Source organism: Protopterus annectens, chromosome 2.part0 (assembly GCF_019279795.1).
Source record: "Protopterus annectens isolate FY-2018-M chromosome 2.part0, PAN1.0, whole genome shotgun sequence".
Classification (NCBI taxonomy): Eukaryota; Metazoa; Chordata; order Ceratodontiformes; family Protopteridae; genus Protopterus; species Protopterus annectens.
In genome coordinates this window covers 1955695102-1955704212 of record NC_056728.1, presented here as the reverse complement: position 1 = coordinate 1955704212, position 9111 = coordinate 1955695102, and the positions used below count along the sequence as shown (strand labels likewise).

Below are 9111 nucleotides of genomic sequence, written 5' to 3'. Positions count from 1 at the left end.
TATCACAAGTTATGTTGATTTTCTAAGTGCCATGTATGCAGGCATTGCTGTATGGTTTTATATGTCGCAGTGAGTATTTCATTGAATTTTGCATTGTACAGAAATGCATAGGGTTTACAGTTGCATAAGCAGTACACATAATTATCCCCATAAGTGGGCCCCACAAGAATCTGAAAATGTGTATAACGCTGTCTTTCAGCTCACAATCAGACCTATAGGCAACAATTTCTCCACACAGGAGAAGACTATACTTTCAGGGATCATTTCTATAGTTTGTTACTAGAGAGATGCTTTCTAAAGTGAGTGGTCTTGCCTACCACTGTGAGGAGCTGTAATGCTTTTTTCCTAAGCAGATTATAATAGATGCTCTGCAAGAACATGGACAGAGACACCCTGGATGGGCAGGAAATACAGTATGGAGGAATGAAGTGTGGGCTGACCTCACCAACATGATTAATCTGGCAGGGGGTTTCAACAGATGTGAGGCCTTTCACTAATGTTGCTCTGACATGATCCTCCATGCAGCCCACCATTGACCCCCCATCCAATGAGATCACAGTATTTCTTGCACCCCTGCATTCTAAAAGTGGGTTGAGCCTTATGCCTGGGGCAGGATAGCAGCAGGTATTCCAGGCCACATATGTATGTGTTAATTTATATAACATTGATGCCGTTTGAGTAAATCATCACATATTGCAGTACAGACATAGCAGTGCAAACAACATATGTAGTGCTGTCTGATTTACTGTTCACAGGTCCATCTACTACTGCACAGCAGCAGGAAATGGTAGTTGAGTGTCTCCATACAGTTTTACTGTGATCACTACCTGTTGTTGCCTCTGCCTCATGTCAAGTCACTGCTGTTTACTGTTATATTGATATTTCTGTAACATTGTAAACTACAAGTACATGCAGAGGGGGCCCAAGCCATGCAGGTGCAAGTATAGAGAGACCAGGTATGTTATGACAACATATTCATAGGTTGCAGTAATGTATAGCAGACTTGTATTACATGATATTAATGTCACTGTTTTTCTACACAGGAACATCTGGCCAAGAGGTGCACTGCACATCATGTGAGTATCAGAAGCCCCTGTTACAGTGTCGTATTTGTCATCATGGCACTATGCCATTGCTTGTATGCATAACTGCATTGTCTTTCTCTTTACTTTACCCCTGTAGGATCCGCACTGCAACATATGAACTCACAACATCAGGAGTATACTAGTGGTATGTTATTACATATATTTCATACATGTTATTGCTGTTATTCCTGTTGTTGTCTTCCATTAATACCATGTCCTTCTACTCATTCATAGGACAGCCTACATCAGCATCAAGTGCACAAGTGGTATGTCTATGTAATACCAACTGTGCATTTTAATGCTGTTGCAGTTGTTTGTGCGGGCAAAGATGTGATTAAGAATGCTATGTTTATAATTTTGTTTCCCTGCAACAGTTGCATTTCATCCTTGTCCTCCATAACCATCTTCTCATGAGGACTTGTTAGGTGTATGTCATTTTCCAGCCATTCTGACAATGAGGGGACATCAGATGGTGGACAGAATGATGCCTGTGGAAAACAGATCCATGTAGAGACTGCTGCTGATGTTGACAGTTCCCCGCAACACATTGATACTGCCCATCATAGTAGACATAGGCCTGTAGCTCCTGTGCATGGGCAGGTGTCAGAGGGTGTCCGCCTACTCCTACAGGCAAATGAACATACTAAGTAACATCATGGATCTGACATACGTGACTTGCCTGTGATACAGATCGTGTTGTACACTAGCTGGGTGTGTTGCATGAAGGACATTAGTGCAGATATGGTAAGGTATTGGTGTCATTGGTTGCACAGAATGTAAGTATGTTACTGTAGCATGGCCTGTAGAATCCTTACCCATGACAGTACTACAGCAGTCCTGTAATACAAGCTGGGTTCTGTGTTCCCTGACTGTGTTTTACCAATTGCCACATGGGAGAGGCAGGTCCATTTTCAGCAGAACAAGCCTTGCTCATCGGGCATCAATTTCTATGCTCCAATGTGCCCACACTTCCACTGCCAGCCCATCTGATGTGGGTTCGGTAGTCACAACCGGACATTCATGTCAGAATCATGTTCCTTTCTACAGTGTATCCATGTGCTGGTATCAGCCCATCAGTCTCCTCTATGCAGAAATCTGGGCCAACTGTTTCTTTACTCAGTAGGGGCAGAGCAGGCCGCTGCATGAGCTTTCAGGGTGAGCAGCCTAGGCTGTGTTATAGAAACATTAATAGTTGATCAAATCTGTCCTATAGTGTCGGTCTCACCTTGTGGCAGTGAGGATTGTTGTGCAGAACACTGACAATGTCATCTGTCTGTGATCATTGATATGATCTAATGCCATGGGAGTCTGACATTTTACTAACCATAAGTGACTACATTTATTATATTATTTTATCCATACGTTACAGTGATATATTTTGCTTGTAATATTGACAACAGTCCTGCATTATATTCTGAGCTATTTTCCTGTTTGCATTGATTTACAGTGGACAGACAGGAATGTGTTTCACAGATAACTGTCCCTTATTGCATGCCATTGAAAGATACACCACTATGAGTCTGTTTGCATACCTGTGTCACTTGTGCCCTGAGTTGATGATCCATGTTGTGATAGATTTGTATATGTTCATACTGTTATATGCTAGAATTATGTTGTTATGCCTGATGTCCAGTGTGTACATCTACTGGGTAATTGGCATTAGATGCAGTCTGTGGTGCTGTGGTGGGGCAACACATGAACATCAGTGTTTAATGTGTGTACTTCTCTACCTGTAGCTTATCATGCTCAGACTCAGAGTTGTGTAGCAATAGCTGACATGTTGCCTGGTCCTGCACTAGTAGTCACACCCTACATTGCCTACACCTGTGTCTTTTGTCCCCATGTCCTCCTGCACCTCCTCTGATATCTGTGGAATGTCATCTTCAGATATTTGGGTTTCCTGGGGTAGTTCATCAAAACCTACAGGTGGAAGACCACCATGCGCTGTTGTTGGCATGTTATGTAGCATGATGCACGTGGTAAACATCTGTGCTGCCTTCTCAAGTGTGTACTGCAGTGCACACCCAGATGTGTCTAGATATCTGAATCAAGATTTCAGGACAGCAAACACATATTTAATGGTATTTTGTGTTGTTGTGTGCACTTTATTGCAAGGTTTGATGGGAGGGGTCATTATCCACAGGTCAAGTGGATAACCACAGTCACCTGTTGTGGGGTGTAAACACATATGTTGTCAGCAATGATATTGCTGGGATGGATGTCCTTAGCTTACATCCTAGCTGTGTTCCTGTACTTACCCAATAATATCCCTTGGGTATTTCATCTTGTTGGAATGTGGCTGAAAGACACTTTTTCCTTCATATGGCAGCATCATGGGCACTTCTAGGTTATGTTACCATGATATTTGTTATGCTGCCATCTGTTGCACACATTGCTGTCAGAAATTTTGACAAAATATGACTGTCAGCTGTCTGTGACATTCCTACAGTACCTCCCATATGTTTATGGAATGCCCCAGATGTCAGTACACTCAGGCTGAGACACACTTTTGCTTCATGAGGGATGGGGCTGCCTTGCAATATCAACACAGGTATGCATGTGGCACACGTTGTGCTTAACCTGCACCAGCTGTCTGTGTAAGTGGTACTTGTCAGTTATCTGTTGATCAGACAGTTGGCTTAGTGGCAGCCTTGCTCTCATTCTAGCTGTCTGCCTTCTAGGGTGAACAACCATATTCTCCTCCATAGCTTGCAGTACTGCAGCCTGTTGCAGTTCATTCCCTGCAGGTAGCATTTTTTTGGTTGGTATCCTTATGGACTCTGTCATATCCCATAGGAAGAGCTTCTGTTCCCTATGATGTGGTATGGCATATGCCAAGCATTTTGGAAACAGAGTTGGCATTGCAGTTTGTTGCATATAAGTTGCGTTGGGCTGCACTATGTGTTTTGGAATCTGCTGGGCGTGCATGGAATCTGCTGGGTGAGCATGGAATCTGCAATTATCCTGCACTGAACAGTTACGTCCTCGGACTGCTTACAGCATATCTTCTGAAAGAGTCTATATTAGGTGATTGAAACTTTAGGTGATTGAATACCTAAAGATCGACACCTAAACAACGAAAGTTGTAAATATCGAACGGCCAGTTCCGCAAATTCTTTCGTAGGTAAAGAATTTACTTGGCCGTTATCAGGAATCTGCCCTTTTTTCCACTGTATAGTGATCTTGGAGTTAGTATATTTAGTTGGGGGTGTGGGGGGCACATACCCCCACATAGGGGGTGTGGGGGCAAAGCCCCCCCACTCAATTAGGGTTTGAAAATGTTTTTTTTCTCTCTGGTCAAGCAAATTGTTTCCCTACGAAGGAATTCGCAGAAGGGGCCATTCAATGTTTATAGCTATCACTGTTTAGATGTCGAGCTTTAGGTATTCAATTACCTAAAGCTTTGACTTTATAATATAGACCTTTCTGAAATGGCATATACATCTGGTGCGCTGAAAACTTCATTTGGTGTTTTGCGTTGTCCGGAACTAGCTTTTGGAATCTGTCCCTTTAAAAACATACAAAGGTACCATAATGCATATAATAGCAATCCTACCTCTCAAATTCATAGTAGAAGAATTCTGAACAAAGCCAAAAATAATGGAGGGACAAAGGCTCAAAATCAGGGAAATTTTTTAAATATTGCTCCTACAAGCATAGATAGTTGAGATAATAGGTTTTGTAGAGGCACACATTTAATGAAGGATATTATAGTATTACTTTATCATTTATCCCTTGCTTTCTGCTGCTTATATTTGGCTCTACTGCTGTAAAACCCTGTCCTCTCAAATGGACCAGGGTCACTGATGGCATGCTGAACTGCTGAATGAATGTTTTGTTCTATTTAATGGAGCCTATATTGCCCAACTTGTATTATTCATAGCATAATGTCTTGCTGCTTTCCGTTGTTAATCCCCTAAACCTAATCTTCCTCTACATACTTGCTCTAGCCTCATCTAACCATAGCCTCTCTCTACTACTGTGCTTTGTTACACCCTCCCTTCTTCTCTAAACATCCCTTACCTTCTACCTTTCCCCTCTACATCTGCAATACTATCTAACTCAGTGTTGTCTCCCTCTCCTCTACAGTAATCCATCTCGGGTACTCCCTCCCTGCTTTAAACACAAAAGGAATACATACGGCCATCACCTGAAGACACCCTGAACTGGCCAGCTTGCCTGGTACTTAGAAAAATACTGCTGAGAAGACCCCCCCCTTCAAGATTGTGTAAATGTATGTTGCTTAACACTAATTAAATGTAGACTTGATGTACTATCTATAGAGTTAATCTGCCCTCCCGTGCGTGCATTCTAGCAGCCTACAGCAGACTGTTTGCCCTCTCCCCCTCCTGTTATCACTACCCTAGAATATATTTAAACCTAAGACTGGTCCAACTATACCTGCTGTTTGCTATCTCCTTCTACCATTAGGTGGCAGTATCTACCAATATAAATCCTAAATATTCTTTATAATCCCAACAAGTTTTATTTTTTCACAAACAGTTGGTTATGAGTTAATATCCTTAGACTGTAAATATCTTTCCCCCCTGCTAAGCCACCCTCTGTAAAGGCAGTCTTCTTTTTCTGGCTGGAAATATTTAGCTCATTCCTTGCAACTACAGCCTTTAAACTGCTCTTTGCTGAGACTTTTTTGCCATACTCACCTCTAGTGTTCTTTCCCGCTCCGTTCGCCCTACGGGCTTAGTCTGCTCCCCTACCCTGCCCCCAATTCCCAACCGCCTCCAGTACTCCTAGCTTTATTCCTATCTTACCCCTCCCTCTCAGGCTAATTACCCAATACCAGCTTTCCCCTCATTAATCCTACCACCTATAGCCATCCTTCTTAAACTCTGTAATCTGTACTCCACCCAATAATTAAAGTCCCCTCCTCTTTCCCTAAATCTCTAGAATACCTCCATCACATTTTAAACCCTTTTTTCTTCATAGTCTTCTCTATTTTCCTAACCACTCATACCACTCTCTCTTTGCTCCAACATGCTCTCCTCAAGTTATCACACCCTCCAGTCCCCCAGCCTCCTCTTTCTGTTAATACTTCCCTTATACTATGCTACCTATGCTTGTCCAATACCACCTACAAAGACAACTACCATACAAACCCACCTTCCCACTCACTTTTACTCCCATTTCCACTCTATCTCCTCTTCTCTCATTCAGCCCAACTCTCTGCACCTATTCCACCCTAAACTCTTCAACTCTAAAGTAAAGATACTGTCACCTGCTCCAATCTACAATCTACCAAAATTCATGCCTGGCAGACCAATATGGCTAAAGGATATCTCCTTCAATAACCTAGTCCAAGTTGGTGATAACCATCTTAGCCATGGTAATATATCCTTTATTAACAACACTCATCCCTTATCCTCTTCCTCCTATCTCAACACCCTAAAGATTTTTACAATTAATGCACAAAGTCTAAACAACAAAGTACACCAATTTCAAGCTTGGTTAAGCCATAACCAACCAGATACCTTAGCCATCTCTGAAACCTGACTCAAGCCCTTTATCTCTGACTCTGAGATTCTGCCCCCAGGATTTCAATGTCTCAGAAATGACCGAGTAAATAAAAAAGGTGGAGGCACTGCCCTAGTCTACTCCAGCCTTCTTACCTTAATTCCCCTCCAAATTCCAATTCCTCAATTCCAGAACACTGAACTAACTGCTGGAATTCTAAAACTAAATAAACATAAAAATATCTGCATCATTGCCCTATACAGCTCACCTGGTAACAATATCTCTACACTCGAAAAAATTCTCCTATGGGCCTCTATTGAAATTAACTATGACGCTTATATCCTTGGTGATGTGAATATTGACTGGAATAAAATCAATTGTCCCTCTCTCTCCCTATCCATTAACCTCTATAACTTCACTCAAATAATCCTCTTCATCACTCGACCTAACACTATAAATTGGATCCTAGTCTCAGATCCAAATAAAATAAGCAATTCTGGCACAATTCCTAATACCTTTAGCGACCACCTCCCAGCCTTCATGCATTGCTCAACAAGTTCCTCCCCACACCAGCATCAGTACATTCAGACTCATAACCTCAACAGCTTCAACCCAACTAATTTCTCAAATACTTTCAAACAAATGAACTGGCAAATTCTAAACATCTTTCCTCTAGACAAGGCTATAGAATACTTCAACTCTGTCTTCCTTGAAACTTCAAACTCACTAGCCCCACTAAGAAACAAAAGGATAAAAACTAAAACTACTGCTTGGCTATCCAAAGAGACAAAACAGAATATGCACCACACAGACAAATTATGGAACTTTTACCAAAACAATAAACTGGACAATACCTTGCTCCAATATAAACAGGTCCGCAACCATGCAAAACAACTAATCACCAAAGACAAAAAATCCTACTATATCAAACTTCAGTCCAATAACAATAAAACCCCCCAAAAATGCTGAAACTCTGTAAACTCACTCCTTAATCCGGGCTCCAAGAATAATCCCTGTCCTGACCCAAGTAAATCTGATCTCGAACTAGGCTCTAAATTTAACTCATTTTTTCATAGACACTATTATTACCCTCACCAAGACATTTCCCAATAATAACCTAACTGCTCTACACTCTCCCTCTTCTAACTCACCTCATCTGTTTGGACTCAAACCCATCTCCACTAACTTTATAAAAAAACTTTTGTCCAAGCTTAAACCTTGCTCTAGCGCTCCCGACAATATTCCCTCTTCCTTCCTAAAATGTGCTGCTGATGGCATTGCACTCCCAATCAGCATCATTATCAACTGATCCATAAAGGAATCATAAGTACCCAAACTCTGGCGCTCAGCTTATATTCTTCCTCTTCATATAGGAGGCAAAAATACCAGCATCTCAAACTCTCGCCCCATTGCTTTGCTCTTACCAATCTCCAAAATCCTAGAAAAATGCATCCACCTCCAACTTATGCCTTTCCTGACCAAAAACAATCTTCTCACTCCTAACCAGCATGGCTTCCGTCCAGGCCATAGCACAATAACTGCTCTACTCTCTTTCCTAGAAACTGTCAATGAAGCCTGAGATTCAGGCCACTTAGATTCTGTTTTACTCGATCTGTCTAAAGCCTTTGATACTGTTTCCCACAAGCACCTTCTCTGTCATCTCTCAAACCTTAATCTCTCACATAATGCTTTATCCTGGTTCTCCAGCTATCTATCAGACAGATCACAGGCAGTCAAATGGAAGAACTCCATCTCTTCCTTCCTACCTACCCCAACTAACGTACCACAGGGATCCATCCTTGGGCCAATGCTTTTTAACATCTTCATGAATAACTTTCACACTGCTATTCCTGATGCTAAAAGCATTCAATACACAGACGATTCAACCTTAGTCTGCTCTGCCTCAAACCTCTCTGAATTGCTGAATAAAACCCAAACTGCCTTCTCAACAACTGAAAATTGGATGCGTCAAAACCACCTCTCTCTCAATGCAAATAAAACAAAGATTCTACTATTCCCTCCCACAAAGACCCTCTCCTATGATAAAAACAACTTCAAAGTCTATAGTCAAACCAAGTCACCTATACAAATAGTTCCCTCTGCCAAACTACTTGGCATTACTGTAGATGAACACCTCAAGTTTGATATTCAAATTTAACAAAATATTAAGAAAACCCACCAAAAGTTAGGTATGCTGTATAGGAATAATTGCTTTCTCTTCAACTCTACCAGGCAAACTCTGACCACGACTTATCTTCTTCCTTCCTTATTATACGGAGCCCCTCTCCTAACCAACCTGTCCTCCTTTATCACCTCTAAACTAGAAAACTGCTACAACAACATCATCTCTAAATTTGCCTCTAAATCTAAAAATACCACCCATCACTGCTTAACCCTACAATCCCTGAATTGGCTTGAACTCCCAAACTACCTAGACTATCTCCAACTCACTGCTGCACATAGACTCATATTTCACCCAACAAAATGTTCTGCTCTAACTAACATCCTTCCCCTTATACACCCAACAGAGCTCTCAGATCTGAAAATCCATATT

At 41.6% G+C, this 9111-nt stretch overlaps 1 pseudogene; it reads left to right on the top strand.

Annotated features, from left to right (window-relative positions):
* The first annotated feature begins 241 nt into the window (after window positions 1-241).
* On the top strand, window positions 242-439 carry LOC122793814 (annotated as a pseudogene).
* Window positions 440-9111: the final 8672 nt, after the last annotated feature.